This window comes from Micropterus salmoides, unplaced genomic scaffold (genome assembly GCF_014851395.1).
Source record: "Micropterus salmoides isolate LMB-PRFRI ecotype aquatic unplaced genomic scaffold, ASM1485139v1 Ms_hic_scaffold_6, whole genome shotgun sequence".
Lineage (NCBI taxonomy): Eukaryota > Metazoa > Chordata > Actinopteri > Centrarchiformes > Centrarchidae > Micropterus > Micropterus salmoides.
The window spans coordinates 1,100,103-1,123,086 of record NW_024044348.1 but is presented as its reverse complement, the minus strand read 5'-3'; the positions used below and the strand labels follow the sequence as shown (position 1 = coordinate 1,123,086).

The 22,984-nt window shown below is 41.2% G+C and overlaps 1 long non-coding RNA gene across 3 annotated transcripts; it reads left to right on the top strand.

Moving 5' to 3' along the window:
- The first annotated feature begins 911 nt into the window (after window positions 1-911).
- LOC119890781 lies at window positions 912-21,778 on the top strand. Of its 3 annotated transcripts, XR_005442301.1 has the most exons (6): window positions 912-1,087; window positions 5,689-5,752; window positions 19,524-19,552; window positions 19,837-19,882; window positions 20,453-20,530; window positions 20,621-21,778. It is a non-coding gene; the product is annotated as an uncharacterized LOC119890781 (long non-coding RNA). The 3 variants fall into 3 exon arrangements; XR_005442302.1 differs by lacking the exon at window positions 19,837-19,882 and having other exon boundaries at window positions 916-1,087; XR_005442300.1 differs by lacking the exons at window positions 912-1,087; window positions 5,689-5,752; window positions 19,524-19,552; window positions 19,837-19,882 and adding an exon at window positions 19,889-20,104.
- The last annotated feature ends 1,206 nt before the right edge of the window (window positions 21,779-22,984 follow it).

Here is a 22,984-nt window from a genome sequence, read left to right as displayed (position 1 = left end):
ACCACGTCAGTGAATATGGCATCAGAATGGTCACTGGTTACAAACAAGATAGTCAAAATGTTAGTTTGTCAATGTGGCTAAACATTTTACCCTGGAAGTATTTTCTAAAGTAAACTAACGTTTGTGACAGTGATTGAAAATGCACATTTTCTATACGGCATATTTCAATTTCAACAGTAGCTATCAACATGTGGAGGTAATGGAGCAGTGGATAAGACACATGCCTTTGGTGTGAGAGACCCGGGTTTCTGTGTTTTCTGTCTTGTGTATATCTAAATTAGAGTCCCGGTACCAAGAAACTGAGTGGCCCTCTGATGACCTACATGTCACTTGTTAGCTTTTGAATTTCTGTGTAACCTCAATTGTGTTCTAGTTGCTTTAAATTGTAAATGCTTTTAATAATTTGAACATGTTGGCAGTGAATGTTTTGCAGAGTTGTCTAGTGTCAGTATTCTGTCTGGTGATGAGGCTGCAGGTTTAGGTCCTGTACTGCACATAAGGTGTGCTAATGCTAACAGGAATGTAAAGGATGCCTGAACTCACTGCTTGTACTTACAAATGTAACGGCAGCATCCTTTAACTGCTGGTGTCCCTTTGTAAGAAGCCATATTTCATTAAGGATTTATTAGCTATAGTTGTATTTATTAATACTTAGATAGATCAGTAATAAGGACTGTAAGGCGCCCGAATCGTGTCACGATTCTTGGTTGTTGGTGTTTTATGTTCTCAGTGTTTGCTGTTTTACTTTGTAGTTTGTCTGCCCCTGGTGTCTTTGTCTTGTTTTACTTCCTGTCCTTGTGTTTCTGGGTTGATTGTTTGCTCCTGCCCAATGCGTTTCACCTGTGTCTCGTTATCTCCACCTCCCTTAGGCATTTAAGTCTCTGTCTCTCTGGTGTTGTTGTGTGTTCACTGTTCACCACTAGTGTTTTGTTGAGCCCCGTCTCTCGTGTTCGCCACGGTCTTGTGGATTGTACTCGTGGTGTGAATCTGTATTTCTGTTTCTGTGGATTTATGGACTACCTACTCACCTGTTTTCATTGTGGAGTACTGTGCGTTTTGTTTCTGGACCATGAACCCCACCTCGCCTGTAAGTTTTCCCTCGTTTGTCTATTAAATCCCACTCTCTATACCGCCTCTGTGTTAGTGTCTGTGTCTGGGGCCCAAAACCCTTGTTTACGCTGACACAGCTGAACACAACACTGTAAAGTTTTCCTGTAAACAAACAAAGCTTCTGTTTAAACTTAGTGTTTCTTACCAAAAGACGTAAAACGCGTGTGTGTGTGTGTGTCGTCCGCTTTGTATCTGTAGAGCAAGATGAATCAACACTAATAATAATAAACAGACATCTTACTGCAGATAGTTCTTGTTAGACCACCTCTTCATTGTGTGATATTGATTAAATCATGCTCTCCCTCCTCTTTGCTGTTGCTCCCAGCCGGTGGCGTCTGTGTCTGCCTTAGACAAAGCTGTCACCAGGCAACGCCGGGGATGCTTTGGCATTTGCTCTCCTGGATGAAAAATGAGGCTTTTTATCGTTTGGGGCTGAAATGTGTTTGCTGGAGGCTTTGTTTAGCATTTCAACACCACAGGATTTTGTTCCAAAACAAAAGTCCAGGGCAGAAAGTAAGTTTTTAAAAAGCCAGAAATCTCAGCAACTGGCAAGGTCATCGATAGGATCCAACAACACACAATAGGAGCCCACGGTCATTTTGTCCTGCAGGATCACAACCACTCTTTTATCTTCGTGGTCTTCATTGGGAGCAGAGATGCTAACAGAGTCGGCCCTCTGGGTGACGGCTCAGTTTGTGTCTGTGGGGGGGGGGGGCATTACAAGGGCAACACAGCTGCTGCCCTGTTTGTCTGCAGCCAGCTGATTGCTAAAAGATACCAACTACAAAAGTGCATCTTCAGTCTCCCCAAGGGTGCACAGTGCTGCAGTGTGGCATCCAGAGGTCAGTGAGGCAGGATTAGAAAAGGAGGACGACACCATCAGCCCACGCTTCTGTCATTTCTTTACTTGAAGCACATGCACAGCTTTAGTCCACGTTACTTTAGAGTTTTTTTGTTTATTTACACATCTTAAAATTTTTAAAATGGAATATGTTTGGACATTGCTTTAAATCATCGTTTAGTTTGTTCCACAATTTGATGCCACAGAATGATAAAGACATACTTTTTTTCCTGGTTGTTTGAATACTGGGAGTCTTAAAAATTGTTATTTTCATATAGGTATAAACTAAACAAAAGGTCCTCTCACTTTCCACTGCTTTTAATTTCAGCAAACATGCAACAGCATACATGTAAATCTTTGTATGAACATAAAAAGAACTGAATTAAGATTCACTGACATGTGACTAACAGAAATTGAAAGATGTCTCACAGTTCGGACATTGCATTTTATTGCCCTGGCCACATCTGCAGTCCTCGCGCCTCCTTGCAGCATGTCTAAGGCACGTTCATGCAGATGAGCAGGAACCCTGGGCGTCTTTCAGAGTCAGTCGAGAAGTCTCTTTAGAACTGTGACCTTCATTGGCTGCCGTCTGTACGACTGTTCCACAGGTGCATGTTCATTGATTGTTTTGGTCCATTGAAAAAGCATGGAAAGTTTGTTTACAATAAAGTTCTGTAAAGTTATTTGTATGTTTACAGAATTATCTTTGAAACACAGTGTCCTGAAAAAGGGACGTCTTTTTTTGCTGAGTTTATATATAAATGTGGATTTGCTCACTGAGGCCTCGCTGACTTTATTACTGAAGATGAAGGAGACATCAGAGTTTCTAAAGTGCTTTAAGCGAAGGGGGGGAGACAGATTTATCCCTCATAAGAAAACAATAAAGGCCTATCTCTCAGCAGCAGTGGACAGCGCCTGGCGGATTTGGTCAATTACAGAAGAAGTGGAGCTGAAGAGGGCGAGGCAGGCCACCGCTTCTTTTCAGCACAAAAACATAAACAGCAGTTTGTCTGCACTCTGTGCTTCCATACGGTCCACACAGAAAGGAAGACAGACAGGGGCGTCCAACATACAGACACAAACTCCCGAGTGTCTCCAGTCTGTTTCTTCTCAAGTGGAAGGATGTAGGTCAGATTCACACTGCGTCTTTTCAGGTCTGATAAACAGACTGAGAGCGGTGGGTCCACAGACGTCCCCGAAATCCCAGAGTGGAGGCAGATGGGGGTAATGGTGCCGCGCTTCACTGCCATCCTTCATTTAGTCAGCTGGGTCTCTACAGTACGCCGCCTTGCTGTCAGGAATGTTGGTCGTCCAATAGGAGTGAATGGTTTTTTTCACAGGCGGGCGTCATAAGAGGATTTAATATGAAGACAGGGCGGCTGTAATCCCCCACGTTAACTGTAAACAGAAACAGTTTATAGGAAACAATTTCACCCTTAATCTTACTAAATCTTTCCATTCAGATTAAACTACAGTGGGATTTAGGGGTTATCGGCGGGTCCATGTCTCGGGACTGAGGCCAAGATGCTGCAATTACATTAAATTAAGGTAATTTTAGTAACTGATAATTAATGATTCAGCTGGTTGTTACAGCATCTTATTTTACTCCCTCACACAAAGAAAATGGAAAAACCAGTCTCAGGAAATCCTGACTACAAACAAACAAGACCTGTTTTTATAAACTGTTATATAATTTATTAATTTTCTTAGCTGTTGAATTCTACTTCATGTAAATGTTATTCCCCATCATGAATGTCTAGATTGTGCATTCGCCAAACTTCCACGACAACACGTCCTCATCCCTAAACTTAAGGGCGTCACTTTGTGTTGAAAAGTGGTGAAGACATGAGGGCTCAGATTAGGGACGCGGTGATATACTTGGATCACGAGATGTGAGGACGCATGAGAACAAGACTCGTAGACTTTTAACACTATTTGAAGAAATAGGAAATGCTGGGGGTCCTCGCCCAGAAACACAGAGCATTAAACACTTAATTTCCTGCGTTCTGGAGACATTTTCTGCACCAATTCATGGTGGAAATGTCTTTTTTTATACAAAGGGAAACAAAACAAGAATCCGCCAGCAGGTGACAATACAAAAATATAACAGAATATAATGCAGCAATCAGCTGCTTGTTCTTTTTGGCTTAAGTTACTTTTTTGGAACGATGCACATTTGTTTCTTCTATATTTAAATTGCATTGCATGTTTTCTTACTGTGCAAATAAACCTTTCTCAAAGCATTTTCATTTGTTAGGTAACATTTCTTGTTGCAAACTATTTTTCAGAATATTTTTAAGAAATGCTTTCAAAAAGTGTCGGGGACATGTCCCCAGCGACCCCAGTGTGTAGTCTCACAACCTCTCAAAGTGCTTCACACTGCTGCATGTCACATTCACACATATCCATTCACACACTGATGGCAGAGGCTGACAACTGCTCAACAGTTGAAATAAACTAATCACACACTCACAGAGCAATTTGGGGTTTGGTATCTCGCCCCAGGACACTTTGACACGCAGTCTTCTAATTAGTGGGCGACCCACTGTACCTCTAAGCCGCAGCCGCTACACAAACGCTGATATTGTTGAGGGCCCAGAAGTAGTCAACTCCAACAACACAATTTAAAATACAGCAGTCAGTTTTATAGCATGTTGTAGAATATAATGATGATGTAATAGTGACACCTGGTGAAATGATGTATTTCTAATAAACTCATTGCTCTTTTGTATGAGTTCATTATACAATTATCTACCAGGCAGTCAGCGGCACCTATTTCTATATTTTGCATGTTCACAGTGTTGCATGTAAACTACTCATTTAAACCGCCAAATACAACATACAAACACAGCACTGGGGACATGGCCTCCGTGACAGCTGCAGTCTGAATATGGGGTCAAAATAAGCTGCCTTGTTTACGTCTCCCTCAGTCAGTGATTTCCCAGAATGCCTCCTGACAGCATCCTGTTGAAAAGACTTTGTAAACTGAATTTATTATTTTATGAGTAGTATGACATGAGTGACAATGAATGACATTCATTTACTGTAAGTGTGAAAGCTTGTACCTTAGTTTGTCAGTCTCTGAATAGGGTCCTCATTATGGAAATAAACTGTAGCCTACAGTAAATGGCATAAGTGTTCTGCACAGAATCATTAGTGTATTAGTTTGTGTTTTTATCTTGTCTTGGCTCTGCGTGAGCTTACTGTGAGCTGAGATCAATGACTGATCTTGTGGCAATTGCAAAGAAAAATGCCATGAGACCAGGCAAAAGTGTGGTTCCAACTTGGTGCAGCCGGGGAAAAGCAACTGCGGCCGCCGGACCCGGCGCCTGCAGCCGCCCTTGCTCCCGTGAGGTTTTAATGATGTTTTGCAGCGGCGGCGAAAGTTGGACACGATTTTTAACAAGCATGCCTTAATGTAAGTCCAGCATGCATCAGCTCTGCATGAAGTCAAACGCACCTACAGACTTCTACACAATCTGACTTCTTTTTGCAACTAGTGGAGTCGCTCCCTGCTTTTCATTTTCATTCTTTTTCATTTATTTGTTTATTTGAAAAGGGACAATGCACACTGATCAACATTCAAAGCAAATGTAAGCGTACTGGAGTTAGCCACAGGCTAGTTTTCATCAGCAGTCCACTTGCCAGATAAAACTTGCATGTAATTGTTAAGTAGTGTTTATTGTTTTGAAAGTGGAGAGGTATTAACGTCTTCTCTCCGTTTGTCTTGACCTCAGTGTGTTGACCTCGCTGAGCACTCACAGCCCGCAGCAGTGAGCTGAACCGTCAGACTGGACGGAGGTGAGTTGATGCAAACATGAACCTCTGACTTCTGTTGCGGAACAGTTACAGTTGTTGTCTGAGCTCTGGATTTTATGGTGTAGCCTTTAGTGCTGAGTTTGTAGGTGTTTTCACACTTGGTGGTATTTGTATCTCTATCTCCTATGGAAGGATACTTTTGGTAAGGCTGTCTGAAGTTGTGGCTTTGTTGTCATGATTGTGGTTCTTTTTCTTCAGTGGTGCAATGTTTATAATATTATTTAGTAATCACATTAATGATGGTGTCTACTTCTTTAATATTCTCCAGTCTTAGTTAGTGAGTTTATGGTGAATCTTTCATGGTGTCGTTGTAAAAAATAAAGTTGGGTGCAACTGAATTGCACTTTTAGATGATCACAGTGTGATGCATGTAAAGTTGTTTTTCATCTTTGTCCAGTTATAAAACATTTTTGCGACAGTTCAGGAAAAAAGTACATTTAACAAATAACAATCAGTCAACTGAACCAATTCCAGGATCAAAGGTGTAATTTACACTGGGGAGGCTGGGGACATGACTGATTTTGTCCCCTCACATTTTGAAATCATACTTTGTATATTCAGAAAAATAGCTTGCAACCAGAAATGTTAACTAACAAATGAAAATGCTTTGACAAAGGTCAGAAAACATGCAATGCTGTTTAAATAGAGAAGAAACAAATCTGGATTTTTCAAAAAACATTAACATACTGATTCTAACATGACCCCCATGATTAGCATGCGCTAATCAGTTACTTGAACAAACTCTTGACACAGTTTTCCGTTCTCTCCTGTGAACATGACAAACAGCCACGCTGTTGAGTCGCTTTGTGACATCTTGTTGCCCTGAATTGTCAGTTGAAAAGATCATTTAAGTCAAGAAAGTTTGTCGTAAAACTGTAGAAGTATGATGCTGCGTTCTCGGTTCACAGTTGGAAGTGGAAACTAATAACGGGTGAAGCTATCTGTTCACCTGCATCAACTGCATAAATCAAAAAAAGTGGAGGCAGAGCAGCCGGACGAGACCGAGGGAAAACTGTGAAATATTTTCAACATAAAATCTGATCCAGTTTCACCAAAACCGGTGAATGAAGTTGTGTTTTTGTACAGTAATCAATGAGGCCTAGTCTTACATACCAAGCCTTATCTCCATATCTATGCAGCAAGTTCCTGCCCCTCAGCACGGCTTTGGGAAGTTGGTCAGAAGAAAGTTGTGCTTTTTGAACATTAAAGCATGTAAACATTTTCTAGTAGAAACCCAAAATACCAGTATGAGCCTGAAAATGTGCAGAATATAGGACCTTTAAATCCAAGATGTCCAGACTGTGAACAAATCACAGCAACGCACAGATGATCCCTGAGGTCACAAACGGGACCAACTCTGGGTAACCAGGAGTATTTCCAATATGTCAGACTGTTCCTTTCTTTAACTTCTAGCTGATAGAGTCTCTAAAGAACTCCTGAATTGCCCTCTTTGTTTGGGAAAACCGTGGAGTTGAAAACTGAAACAGCTCTTTCCAGTTTAGACAAAATAAGTTTTCCCAGCAGCGCTCAGGTTTCTCTCAGCAGCCTGAATGTTGGCTCTGAGTGTTTTCCATGTGCTTGGCATTGAAAGCCACTCATGTTTGACTCCCCGTTGTCGGATATCTGCTCTGCTGTATTGTTGTGTGGATCGGTGCCCAGACTCCATAAACTCTTGTATCTGTACATTCAGTCACAGTATTTCACAGCAAAAGAAGGTTTGAGTCAGCTGTTTGAATAACTCGTGCGTGTGTGCTCATATAAAACTGCAGCTTTTATCTCTTTACACAGACGGGATGTAAATCTCACCAGTACGATGAAGACTAAATGAAACGGTGACTTAAGGTCCGTTATTTTGGAATTACTTTTATAATTCTTAATCATGTTTTTGTCTTTGTGATATACATAAAATGGATTATTTATCATGAATAACATATCTGAACAGTGCCGGCACATGATGCTACGTGACAGCATGACCATGATCTTCAGTGCCGTTACACAAGCTTCTCAGGAATGAACAAAATGCAATGTATGTTTTTTTGTTATATTTCGAAAGTCATTATACTACAAACTTAAACATGACTTGAACTGTAGGTGCTGGACTCCAGAAAGCTTCCCCGACAGCCAGTCAACTCATGTGAAGTGATTTGTGTTCCTACAAAAGAAAATTCAGCTCCACAAATCACTTTGAGCGATGTAATAATGAGTGTGTGTGTGTGTGTGTGTGTGTGATGCAGAAAGCAGCAGATTAATTCATTAACAACAGCAGGCGTCAGAATAATAACTGATGTTTTTGTTCTCGGGACTGCAGGTAATGATTAGCTCAAAATAAGGATTACCTGCAGTCAGCTGAAGGTCTTCCTGGACAAACAGCAGGACGGTGTCCCTTCCAATTTCTGTTTTGCAGTCTCTTCCTTTGTCTTTAATTTAGTCTTCTATCACTTCATCTCACTTCGTGCTCCCAGAGGGGTTGAGTGGGCAGATTTTCTCATCTCCATCTTTCTCCTCCCTCTCGAGGAGGCAGAGGGGGGGTGGAGACTGAAATAGACAAAATCTGCAATGCTGCAAAAAGGATTTCAATGTGCTGATCTGGGAGGACCATAGGGTGTGTAAAAGCAGTGGGCATGGCCACTAGGGGTGGGAATCTCTGGGCACCTCACGATTCGATTGTGATTCAGAGGGCTGCGATGCGATTATAAAACGATTATCGATGCATAATTTTGTTCTGTACAGGATGTACTGGTGAGGCATTTCATTTGAGCATTAAAGTCCAAAAGAAACATCTCCTCATTAGCTTAGCTCATTAAGCTCAGCTCCATGGTCCCTCGTTTCTTTAACAGCCAGTTGTCAGACTCTCTGAAAACTGAAATATAATTATCAGGATGTTCAGTCTGTGTGCAGGACAGAGCTGTACACCAGTTTAGTCTGAGCCTGTACCTGATATTCTCGACCCTTTACAAGTAGGTGAGTTAGTAATGACATACAGCTGAGCTAACTAATATTGCTTTGTTGCTAATTTAGCCAACGTTACATAACAGCCAAAAAACGTGCTGTACAGAGATGTTAGCTTGGCGCTAACCGCCTTCACTTTTCCAGCAGTTGGGGAAACTACATACTTTTATTAACGGACACACTGTGACCTACACTGCACGTTCATTACCTGACAAAAACTCACTACTAATATTTTTCTCCGTCACATGATCTCCTGATGGTTTCCTGTAATATTTTGTTTAGACAGCCTTCCTGCATCTCCAGCATGAGCAAAAGGCTAAAGTTCCAATCCAGTTTTCAACCGAGAGCAGCACTTTAGAAATGTGGAGTTAAGAGTTAAGAACATTTCTTCACTACAACAATAGAGCTCAGAGGAATAAGAGGAATACTAAGGAAAGTGATAAATGACTATGCCTAGAACAAATCTAGAGGTAGTGTTGGATTCAGTGCCCTGGTGAAGGTCATTTCAACAGTTAGTTTGAAACCTTGATCCTCTGGGAGGCTGCAGCACAATCCTCCTCCTGCTGCTGCTGCTGCATTATTCTGCTTCCATATGCTTCTTGCGCAGAGACATTATATCTTTTAATAAGACTCCATTCCTGGACGATGTCCCCCCGTCCTCACAGATCCTCTCCTCAAATCGCTTCTCTGCAGTATGCGAGCAGATTCCTAGTGACGCCCGGGTCCCTCCGGGCTCCGCTGATCACCAGGGTCCTTAATTGCGACCACCTCTTTATGAATAATAGATGCTCGTCTAGCTAAGTGGAGTGATTAAATATTAAGAGGCCAAGAACATGCCAAGCACGTCTATTTTTGAACAGTATAAGACCAGGGAACAAACTGGACGAGGAAGGGAAATCAAAGAATGTCCTTGTGTTGTTTTATGGTCGGCTCCAGGCTGTCAGATTAGCACGCTTGTCTCGGGCGAGAAATCCCTGCTGGGAAACTCTTTGTATTCTGTCTTTATCTTGGCAAAGCCCTCCACACCTATTTCCTCACCTCTCACTGACAAATTCAAACTCACTGCTTCATCAGGTATAACTGTCAAAAAGTAAACAAAAAGGTTTACAGAACAAATGAAAATAACAACAGTGGTCCTAAAACTACTTTTTTTAGCCTGTCCAACTCACTTTGAATCTTTTAATGTAATTGTTTATTTTTAAGTCCCACCCCTAAGAAGGTTTTGGGTCTGACATTTTGAAAAGAAGCTCCTACTTGATTACTGTGAAGCCTCACAAGAGCTGAGGTTCCTTTCGGAAACATTTTAACTCTATCTCTTTTGAGAAAGACCTCATTTCCACCTGGTATTAACATGTGATCTTTATCTGGATATCTTAAGTGCATCAGGAAAAACACATGTTAATACAGGTGGAAATGCACCCAGAAGCAGATCAGATCAGATCAGAAGAAACTGCTGTAAGAAGTGATCGTGGAGGAAAAAGCCAGAAACTGCTGAAGCTGAAAGTCAGGGGAGCAGACACATACAGGAGTCCCAGCCCTTACGCACATAGACGTAAACATAGACTGTCTATATAGTTCAGTCCGGCTGATGTTTGGACACAAGGTGTTAGCATTTAAGAAATGTGCTGCATATTAGGGTTGGGCCAATAGACGATGCCTTTGTCCATCGGCGATGGCAGACAGACATCACAATGTTGAGCCGGCATCGTACCTGCTCTGCACCTGCCTCGGACTTCTCTTCTCCCCACACTCACCTACACTTCTGGTCTCCCACACCGGCTTGCCCCGCCCCTCTCTGCTTCCTTGACTTTCTCCATCAGCAGTATGTGTTATGAACTTGTCCGAAAGACACAGAGCTCGTCTTTTTTCCAATATTTCTTCACGGCAGCAGGTGCGCCGCATGCTGGCTTGTTAATGACGCAGCCTATTAAACAACCAAAACCAACATCTGCACTCTGTGTGTTCACTGCTGCTTTACCCGGTTTGTTCTGCAATTTTGTAGACACTGCCCATCCCTACTGCATATATACAGTGTTTTGCAGGTGGTGGAGTAGTAATGAGAAAAGAGATAATGAATTCTAGAGAAAGTTGTCACTGAATGCATTGTGTGTGAAAACAATGAAAAGTGATTGACAGGTTTTGCCACGTACACTTATGTTGCGCTGACGGTGTGAAGACTTTTGATAGTGTGACTTTAATTTGGACCGATGCCTGTTGACGAAACTGTGACTTTTTATCAGAACCCTTAATGCTCTGGCGTAATATCTACTGAACATATCTAGTTTGCCTATTTACACTGATGCAAAGTGTCACGTTACCACAAAGAAGTGGGTTAATAGCACTGGTGATGTGAATAGACAACAACCAACTGACTGAAAAAAATGTTGCTGGGCAAGACTGTAGGATCTTAATGCATGGATGTGTGTGTGTGTGTGTGTGTGTGTGTAAACCATTTCAAGGGTAATGAAAGTGAGGAGATTGTTCTCAGCTCTCCCACACCTGGTACTGGACAGAAATAGATGCCATAACGACAACTACACTGAGTGCATGTGACAGCCTTGTGTGTGTGTGTGTTTGTATAAGTGTGTGTGTAGTTTTGTTGCAGACTGTGGTGAGTCGGCGTATGTAGGCCACTGTGGCTCTGCCTCATTCGCTGCAAATTAAATTGGTTTTGGATGCGGATGGTTTTATTTGGACTTGGTCAGAAGAGTTAAAAAAAAAACTAAACCACGTTGTAATTAAATTATTCCTCTCTCACTTTACAACCGAGCTTTGTGTTAGGGCAGATGGTCTAAATCAAACTTTATCTTGATAAAAACTTGCAGAAAAGCCTCAAAACTGAGCAGCAGGAGCTGCCGTACCTGTTAGCTAATGGAACGGGAAAGTCTGCCATCGTGTTTTGCATCCGTAATGAGTCCCGTTGCAAGAAAAACACTGATATTTGGGAGGAATAATGTTAACCCATTTACATTTTCTCCTCCGAAGGCAGACAGGGGAACATTCTTATTCCTTGTGGGAGGGCGATTTTTACAAAAATAACTCTGTGTGCTTCCAGAAGTCAAAGCGAAACATTAGTATGCTCCAGATGACGTCGGAGACCTTTGTGGTATTCATACAGACGCCACATTAAGAAGAAAGAGAGCAGGATGGAGCTAAATGACTCGAGTCTGGCAGAACCTCTTCAGTGTTGTGTAGGTGGAGTTGAAAGGAATGACATAATATCACTTCATAACCTGAAGGACAAAAGGATCTCTGGACAGCCGCGTGTTTCTGTAGCTCCGGCTTTAAAGCTGAAAAATGAGAGATTTCTGCCAATATTATAAGCGTCGTGTAGATAAACTGAAAATATGCGGTTCTCTCTCGACCTGAGAATTTTCTCATCTTGAATACAAAGTACAAACACTAAATGGTAAACTGCAAAACAAATGGCAAATCACATCTGGACTCAATGGCTCTTCCGGAGCTGACAAAAGGAAATGCAAATGTATATAGCATCAAAGATGCCCCCTATCGTCTCAGGCATTTTTGGAGATGTGAGGACCCAGCTGACCAGAAAATGTTGCACTCGCTTATCCCTAGTAACTAAGTACATTAAGTGCATGTATGAGGTATCTGTATTTTACTTAAGTATTTCCACGTTATGCTACTTCATACTTTTTACTCCTTCCTTAACTTAGCAGATCATTAACACAACATGTAATCAACTAATAAATATAGTAGATTACTCTAAGATACCCTGCAGTATATAAAGTATAACCTTAGTCAGCACGAAACTAATATATCGCAGTTCATAAACATTATAACAGATTTCAATCAGGTGGGGGAACGATAACAGTTAATGGAAATGTGTACAACGAATGAGCGGTGTGAATAGTCGTCGTAATGACGAGATGGTGAAGCTGTAGCAGCATAGAAACCCACGTGGTGGTGTTTATGATGAAGGGATGACGAAAAGCTGGAGATCTGGACGTGAGTAAGACTCGACTTCTGCTGAGCTCGACCTGGGGCCTGTGCCACCAAGCAGGGTTTGAGCTTATCCAGGTAACTTCGGGGTTAACCCTGCTGGGTTTTCAGCACCACGAAGGCGGTTCACTTCTTACCGGGGTAGATCGCCATGGTAACTTATGCTGAACGGCTAACCTGCTCCGGAGCAGGTCCGCCGCCTGCTGACCAATCAGCTCTGTTGGAAAATGACATCACCATCTGTAGGAGATCCCACAGACTGTTTATAGGCTGCTTTATGTTTGCTGCAGTGATGTGGAGAAACTCTTGTCTACAGCGATATCATCCTACAGAGACTGATTAAAAGCCTCAGGCTATTGTTGCCTACAGGTTTTTACATTAGCGAACTGCCTGCTTTGAAATGTGTTGAGTATTTTTTATTTGCTCCCAGTCCGTTTCACACAGCCTGTCACAGCCGTTAAAATAAATGGTTTCATTTTTCTTTTGTGAGGCTGAATATTATGAGCAGTTTGGTAGGGATGTTGAAAAAGGCAACTAAATTTTAATATGGACGTAGGCCATTTATTTTAGGTTAGTGGCTCTCTTTAGGCCTATCACAGAGACTGGTCACCTTTTGTGACGTGGCTGCAGGTAATGAGTTTTCAGCAGTATAGATGTTGAGATTCAGTCTTTCAACCACTATTGGAGCTCATTTTATGGCATGAATGGAGTTTTCGTTTCATTGCTTTATGAAGTTAATTTAGAACAATGTTTGGAACACTTTTGATTGTGTTAAATAAATTAACCCCTTAATGCAGATTGTCGCAAAGTCGCATCACACCTCTTCCTTCCAGACTGCAGCTGAGATGGCGTTTGTATTCCCCCGATGCCTGTTTGTGCATATTTGATACGTACCTGGGAACCTTTTGCAAGCACTGGTTTCTCGTTTATGCCTGTTGTCACTAATTTGCCTACATCATACCTGAATCTTTTTTATGTTGTACAGACAAATTAACAATTTCCACTTAATTTAACATCAACCTGAAAGAAAACAGAAATAATTTTACATTTGTTTTATAGTAAATAAATTCAGGCATCAAGTGTCAAGAAGTTTTTTAAAGTGAGGTGGAACGACCACTTACTCAGTGCCCGGAATCTTTTAACGCCGACTCAGCCGAGCTGAAAGAATAAGGCTGATATTTTCACACAGCTCATAAGAACACATCAAATCAACGCATTCTTATTACAGACTACGTCTGCTCATTTAGGCTTGAGCCGTGTTACTTAGACCAGGTCGTATTTCTGCAGTGTTACAGTTTGCTCTTCGTCTGTCATCTGCTGCTAACTCTTTTTTATTTTTTTGGGGAAACCCTGGGTTGCGTTACAGAGTTGATAACCAGCTTCGTGGTACTGCTCATCCTGACCGCGATTGTTAGGCTTAGTTAAGCCAGATAACTAAAAGATATCCTGGGTATGTTGAACTGGCTTCGTGGTGCAGGCCCCTGGGCCTGGATATGATGAGCAGGAGGCGAACAGGGTGGAGGAGGTCGGCAACAATTTCATACTGAAATGAGTGGCAGCAGAAAGGAGAACATATTTTAAAGTTTGACTGCATGATTGGTTGATGGAGATTGTGGAAAGAATCTGATTGGTGAGCTAGAGTCAACACAGAGCCAGGGCTGCTCTACTTTTACTTTTGTAAAAGAGTACTTCTTTCACCACTGCCGGTGGCTGATGTCTTAAATCTAAGATATAATATAATCTAATATTTGTTTGTTTGCTTGTTTGTGTGTTGGGGAAGTTAAGATTCATGTTATTTTCATCAAACAGCTAATGTTGTCAGTCTTTGGACCTTTTGCTCTTTATATGTTTATATGATCATGTTCTAATGAAATGAAAGTGAGCGCAGGCTGTGCAGAGTAAGATTTCACATGCACTTTTGTTGTGATCACACATGACAGTGAGGATAACGGGTGTATCTGCCGTGTTTACGTGTAATCACCTGAGCCTCAGCTGAGCTGCTGATGTCAGGAAGAACACGTTGTTGTCTCTTCTTTTCTTTCCTGTGAAACAGCTTTAACATTCATTTGCAGTAACCCCCGGCACACGGTGTTAGTGCTGTGAGCTCCGGTAAACTCTGACAAATTTAACAATGTGGAGCGTGTGAACAGACGGCCTGTCGACAGCTCCTCCGGGCCCTGTTCCCTCCATCACCAGAGCAGATTCTAATCAACAAGCAGCTGGAAAGGTTGCACTTTCCATGCTGAATGTGTTTGACAGGGTTTTGAATAATTACATCTCCCAGATCGCTGTAGTTGGTGGAATAATGGGCTGATAAATCATAAACTAGCTATTTTACAAATTCACCTCCCTGACACAGGCTATTTTGGTGTGGGTGTGTGGGCAGAATTTGAACACACACTTTCTAACCCGAACACTACCAACACAAGCGATAACAAGCTCACTGACAAGGAGAGAGCTCAGCGGCACAAACTTCTGTTTGGACGACTTCTTGCACATGATGGTGAACATTAGGAAAACTTACTGCCTGGAGGCTTACACGGGAAAACCAAACTCTGAAGCTACTTCCTGTCGAGCCCCCTTTCCATTAGCTTCTGTAAGTCAATACAATCTGTTCTTTAATGCGTCTTTCATCAGTATTTTTACTGTGTGCTGCCCACATTCACATCTAAATGAGTACCTTGTTAGCAGACAAAGAACTACAGCACCTGCAAAGTTTTTCCAGGTGATGTTTGTTACCCGTGACATCCATCAACACCCTCTTCTAATGTAATCTTTCTAAATTATCTCTGCTGTCTAACAACGTCTCCCTGTCCATTCTCTCAGCCTGTCACACGCCTCAGTCTGTCGAGCTGCTGATGTCTCACCTGCGAAGGTTTAGGGCTGCTAGAATATAAGAAAATGGTACTACATAGTCTTCAGATATGCAGAGTGGCTCTACGGATGGCTCTGTTGGCTCATTGTCCCCAGGCGTTGAATAATGACCTGGTTTTTCCCCTAGTGCCACCATAATCATGACTTAAAGTGAAATATCTCAACAACTGTTGGCTGGATTGTGATGACATTTTGTTCAGACTTTCACGTTCCCTTCAGGATAAACTGTAATAACTTTGGTTTATGACCAAATACCTGTAGAACTAATGACATCGGGCTCAGCTTTACTTCTGCTAATCAGCACACAGACGAGTACCGATGCTCCGAACTAAGACCGGATACATTATACCTGCTATTAGACATCATCATCAGCGTGCTGCTTTTAAGGTCAAAGCACTGCTGTACCAAAGTAAAACCATCACAGAGCTGCTAAAAGGCAAATAAGTCTGGCATCGGGACAAATTATTCTCAAGCTGTTACATGGCAGTCAAATGATTTCAAATCCTTAAATAGGCTACTCATGTGCACCTTTAGCTCGGTAGAGTGCGGGACTCCCGTTGGGAGAGTTGTATGATCGATCCCAACATCCAGTGGACTTTCTTTTTCTCCCTTGTTAAACAAATTGATTATAAGGACACTTTTGCACATGCTCAGAATAAAGAACGTGCTGCAGTGTGTGTGCGTCTCCTGCCGTTTGCTCCGCACTCATGGACACTTATTTTCATTTCCATGACGAAATTCTGGGGAATCCAATCACAAATTTACTGATGGCTTTTTCAGAGGTGTGTCAATCAAGCCAGACACTCTTTGAATTTCAGAACTTTTCAAAGTAAAAGCTCTCAATAAACTCACATGAAGCATTGCTGCAAAAAATTTCTCACGCTTTTATTTTGTAGGCTCAATCACTAAAGAGGAAGTGATTATGTGAGTAAGTGTTGTGTCATGACTGAGATCTATTTCAGCCCCAGCCGCTATCAATTTATTATTTTTTATTTTTCTGCTTTCAAAGCCGGTTCTGGCCCGCGGGCCGCCTATTGCCGCCCGCTGCTGTGGACTCTTACTTTACACATTCAAACTCAAAACACTGGAGAGCAAAATGCAGAATTTGAGCAATGTGAATAGTTTTGGCAGTTAGACCCCATTGTAAGGATGTGGCATTAGAGGGGGTGGTGAAGCTGTCGAGGTGTAGAAACCCTCCCGATGGGGAATAGACACTATTCATTCTGAACAGGACCTGGCATTGCAGCCCAATGACGCCCGCAGAGGAACGCAGATTTAAAAGGCACCCGGCAGCGCTGCAGGGGAAAATGTCACACTCCCTCCCAGACTGTTTGATTGACAGGGGATTTCTAGGAAGTGAAGCCCACAAACATCACAGCGGTCAGCACCTGGTAACAAAGACAGAGTCACAACAATGTGTCTCAAAGTGTTTCTGAGAGCTTCCTCTGCTCTTTATCTCTAATTGAAGTGTTTTCCTAACAAAGTAAATAATCAAATTATCGATGGGTAATTGTCACTGAAAGCCGTGTGTCTGTCCTTGGCCTCCAGGGAGAGCTTTTTGAGGTAGTTTTGAAGCAGCTCTCGCTGGTCTCTGCTTGCTCTCTAATTCAGTAATTATGTTGAGGGATCACAGGGTTGTTTCATTAAAAATACTCCACAGTGGAGCGCAGAAATGGAAAAGGACTGCAGAGTACTTTGAGATTAAAATGTCTGCTCCACATCTATTATTCTAAAAGGATATCTCATCATTATCTCACTGTGCAAGTCCCTGCATGCCTCTGAATACATTGTTATTTTTGTAATTTCTCTTAATGTGGGTTTTTATATTATTGGTCCTGGGTCCACAGCATGAAAACTAGATTTATTTTGTGGTTTCATAGGAGTTTTTTTTTTTTTAAAACACTGGGTCATTACTTCTATGGTGTATTATCTTTTCTGTGGATTTTGAGTTGAAGAACTTTAAGATGTCAGGCTGGTAGGGAGTCCCAGCTGTTTAACCTCTGTGGGGTCATTATCAAGGTCAAGTACACCGCTTGGTTCGTCAGTGCTCCTGACTTTTGTAACTATATAGGGCTTAGGGGAAAAAATCTACTTGCTTCCAGATATTGCGATTACGATGTCATTTTGCGAACTAATGTTCAATATTCACTGTCAGTCTGTTTTTGACGGAAGCCGCATCAAGCAGCACAGAGCAGATGAACCGGGCAGGAAGTCAGAAACAGAACGGCATAGAGAATTCGGACAATTTTCAAAATAAAACACCCACACTGTGGACACTCCTGATGGTATATCAACGAGAAACACAGTTAAAACAGAAAAAGAAAACATTTAACTTCGTAGCCTACTTAACTGTGGTAAAAGTACAAAAATCAAGAAAAACAGAACAAATCAACAAAAGCTGAACAAGTCCGCAAAATCAGGCAGGCAAAACACTCTTATTCTGAAATTTGAAAATTTTGATTTTAAAATGATTAATGTTCAGCCCTAGTTTTAAACACAGTCGTTATGTTGTTAGAGTCACCTGAGGCCATATTCTGATATCTTAAATAAAGATAGCATAATATAGTATTTCAACATCTCCTTACAGCACACATGGAGCAAGTAGTGGTGCAATATAAAATGATTCTGTAGCGGGAGCATTATTTGATAGGGGATATTAGAATACGCTACCCATGAAATGATGTTATAATATAATTTAAATTAAAAGCATATATCGTCACAAAAAAATTATTGTTGGCCATCATAAACATGAAGCATTACGTTTAAGTAAAATGTAACTGAAATACATGCAATCAAAAGTTTATTTATTCAAATCATTACACACAACGTAAATATGCTTCACTAAATGTGAGGGCGGTTCAAAGCCTTTCTGTGTGGAGTTTGCATGTTCTCCCCGTGTCCGCGTGGGTTCTCTCCGCGTGCTCCGGCTTCCTCCCGCCATCCAAAGACATGCGGGATGTACGCAGAATAAGCGGTTGGCGATGGATGGATGGATAAACTAAATGTAAACACATGGAGTAAAGTTTAAAGAATGAGTTTTGGTCATCATAATTATGAAGTGATATTTTATGCAGTGCTTGAAGTACGCAGCACCGGCACCTCCACATTTTACTCTTTTGCGTACCGGGACATTTTCTTGCGTACCGGGACTGCCGGTCACTTGTCGTGAACCGACCAATCGCAGCCTGGATGAGGCGGGACATTTAAAAATATTGACAGAGAGGTGTCATTTACACTGGGGAGGTCAGAATCAACGGGGTGCACAGACGGTTCCATGTAGGCCCAAAAATGACGTCAAAACCCTGCGACATCCCGTCGCACGTGAGAGATGTAACCGTGTTGCTTAGATTATAAACTTTCAGTGAATCTAAAGCAGCTATTCGGCGATCAGTGACGCTGCGTTGGTGTTTGGCAGGTGAACCTCGTAAGTGGGCTGATTAAACAGTGACGATCCGAATCAGACAAACACACTGAGCCATGAGACTTTTTGTTGGTTCAGCTCTGCAGCTACCAGAATCACCGTGTTTCTGCCGTTGCTTTACGTCATTAAACCACGGTTACGCTGCGCGATCATGCGCAGTAGACGTATTTCATTGGTCCAAAACTGGCTTCGCTGCTGTCTTTATTCAAATCAGCGGGGTGGCTTCGTCCAGCAATACACTGTGTATGGTCAGAATCACTTTTTAATAGCTTTTATTAAAAATGTTGACAAACAGCAACAAGAAATGCTGAATATCAAATGAAACAGTTCACAACAGGTGCTGGCACCTATTTCTTTCCACTTCAAGCACTGATTTTATATAAAATGTAACTACAACTTTAAATATCAAGTGTATGTAGTTAAAATGATTAAACACAACGTAAATATGTTTAATATAAAGTTAATGTAAAAAAATCAAATAAACTTTATTAGATAAAATGTGCAACAGTAGAAGGAAACGTCATTTTGCCTGTATTCTTTTGACAGAGCTGGACAACAAGGACGTGTTTTCTGAGGTAAGTCCAGTCGTTTTCTTTTTGTTGTTACGGTGTAGAAATGTGTCATTTAAGAAACACATCCATTTAAAGTGTTTCATGTTTTACAAAGACCACTATTTCTTGGAAAATGCCAGTGAAGGCGCCGTGTTTTGCTAACGATAGCCTGTAAAACACTTGTACCTAGCATACAGTCTGCTGGAGCAGCTTCAGCCGTTAGCACTAAGCAGCCACGTGTGTCCGACTGTGGGTGACGGAGCTTGTGAATGGATGTGTGATGTTAGTTTTTGCTCGTTCAACCACAGCAGCATCATGCAGATGGAGGGCGCAGACTGGACTTCACACCTGTTGGTGCGTCTCCAGAACTCCGGACCGCTATAAAAAAATCATCACAGGGACAGCATTACGTCTTTCTTTGTAAAAAGGCAAACATGGCTTAATGATGGAGATTCAGCTACTTTAGTTCTTTTATATAAGAAACATATTTTTGCTTGCACCTTTTCCAAGCAACCTCATAATCAAAGTATGCGCATATGGCATTGATTCAGCCTGTATTAGGTACCATATTCTCAGGTAAACCATATTACTCTGCTGCTTCATCTGTTTCAATGAAAAGTCAAGTCTTTGACTAAACTCAAATTAATCATCAGTTCTGCTCCACTGAATAGAGTTTATTTCTGTTTACCATTTTTAAATTGTTTTTTATATTAATGTATACTGTGTGCTACGTAGCAGAACAGAGTTACAGACTCTCAGAATCTGTTGTAATGTGACAAAGAAATCTACCTTGGACCTTTTGGTCATGTCACATACAATCACCAGTCAAACAAAGAATTATATTTAACACAATGTAAATGTTAAGAATTTTTGCAGAAGTTATTAATCTGAAGCTACAGTAACGGTTAACTTCTTACTTTTGAGCTCAAGAGGGACCGTGTCCTCAGAAGCCTGTGTGATTACCTCAATGAGGACAGCAGGACTCTCATCAAGTAGTACTTGGTTAGTAATCAGAATTGATTGTGAACTCTCAGTGTTAAACATGTAATGTTTTCTTTATTTCAAAATGGTCAATTTATGTTCCACCATTAGGATGTGAACAGTGAGGAAGCTAAGAGAGAGATCGCACAGAGCACCATGGGGCTCTATCTGATTTGCAGAAAAGGTGCTGATGAAGAGGACAAGCCAGCGGATGCTGGAGTGGTGGTCGAGGTTGTGGAACTGCTGAGAGAACTAGGAAGTATTTGCTTTGGTTGTGCCATGCTGTTTGGCCTGATCCACACACTCAGCCTGAACTATCCTCAAATGTAAATTTTAGTTCTACCAGAAGGTTTTAATGAACCCAAAGGTGCAAACATTAAAAATTAAGATGTTTCAGTGAGCTCTTGTGCTGGATAGCCACATTTAGGCTTAACAGACTTAACCATTGTTCATGTGGTTTAAAAACACAAACAGCGTAACGACTTATTGGTCTGATTATTTCTGGCATCTTCAATTGCCACTTTGTGTTAACTTGCTTATTTTGTTAAGATTGGAGTGTTATAGATATTGAACCTCTCTTGGACCAGTTCTGCGCTGAGATGGTATACTGTTATACTACATATACTTTTTCATGCAGGTATTAAGGCCTTTTGCCTTTTTCATGTTTCTCATGTCTGACTTGTTCCCATTCTGCAATAATATCTCTAAGACTGACACTTGACAATTTAATGTTTTACATTTTGCTGTAATCCAGGTCCCGTCTTAGAACTGTAAGATGTTCTTGGAGGGGGACGTATATATGTGTGTATTGTAGATTGTAAATGGAGAACAGCATTATCATTTTTTCCCTATGTGCTTGGAAGATGGAGGCCTGTGCATCACGCCGTCGGTCAGTCAGCAGTTAGGTCAGGAGGACCATGTCCAAATATGTAAACATGTAACTTGAGGTTGTATTGTTCAGACTATGTTATCATCATATTAGTGAGTATTTGATAAAAGGCTCTTTTGAATGGTAATCTATGTTTTTTTAAGATTATTTTATGTATTTTAAGTTACTATAGTAGAAATACTTATTCCAGTGCCTTATTTCTTTTCTTCTTTATTTTTTTTTAGCCTTTATAGTACAGTTAGGTTTATTATACACTGGAAAACCTTGTGCACTTTGTCATTAGCCGTTGTTTTTTTGCAATAACAGGTCTTGCTGCTGTAATGTTAAAATTACTATTGGCCATGGTTGTAATGATTATAATAGATCTGCCAATAACAGTTCTTGTACGTGTTGCTTTCTGATTTATTACAGGAAATAGAATAACTAAATTGAAATGTGTGAGTATAATACATATATAAACACATAATGTTTATATAGGAGTTTACATTAATTTAATTCAATCAAATCTGACAAAGTTATGTAATTTATTCAAACTGATTAACCATGATAGGAAAACATTGCATTACATGTGACCCTTTACGTTGAACTTATGTAATACAATTAGATGTAAAATTTACATGCAATTAAAATACATAATTAGTTTTTTGAGACAGGGGAGGAGGTTTGCGACACCACCTACAATGCTGTCCTTTCATCCCTTCCCAGGAGCTGGAACAAATGCTTACACTATTTATTCTGGACATTTACCATGGCCTTTTTGGATTTACTTTGCCTTGTTTGGAATTACTTTGTCGGGTGACCTTGTTTGATGGACTGCTTCGTTGGGATTTGTTTGAACACTATTATAAGACTCAGCCTGCCCTGTTTGTGTCTTCTGCTGGGTCCAAAACCTTTTTTCATGAATCGTGTCTGTTTAATCCATTATATTAATCCTAGGAATGCAAAATTACTATAGCCATCACCATCCCTAGAATAAAGAATACATTAATTTATTGTAAACTCCATTGTTGGAAAGCTTTTGAATAAGAAAATGAAAATATTTTGGCATTTTGGTAAGATATCACATTGAGCAGTGGGGGGAGGCTTCGGCAGGATGCAGCGTGTGGGAGTAGTAACACAGTAAGTAAGACGGCAGGATCTTTATTGAGAGTAACCATGGCAACGGCTTCTGTGCACTATACAGCTGTAGCCTATTTAACTTAATTTAAAATGATAGGCTACATAACTTTACCTGATAGGCCTTCATCTAGTTTTGCAGGGACGCTCTGCCAATGTGACTTCCCTCCTGTTTATGTCCTCTTTGGTAACAGATTCTGGAAACTCTCAAACAGCGAGGACCAGTCTCTCTGCCAATGATTCGTGCTGCACATCTCATTCAAAAAGTTCAAGACAATTCAACTTCAGCGGCGGGCGGGCGTGTGCATGAGGCGAGCACAACCGTGACAGTTTAATGGGAATGCACCCGCTTGTCGCTACGCCGTGTGCTCTGAACATAGGCCCTAGACTGTTTCTGCTGCTTCCTGATAAAAGATGAATGTTTTTGCTGATACCTGCTCAGAAAAAAACCCAAGAAAACCGGTCTGATG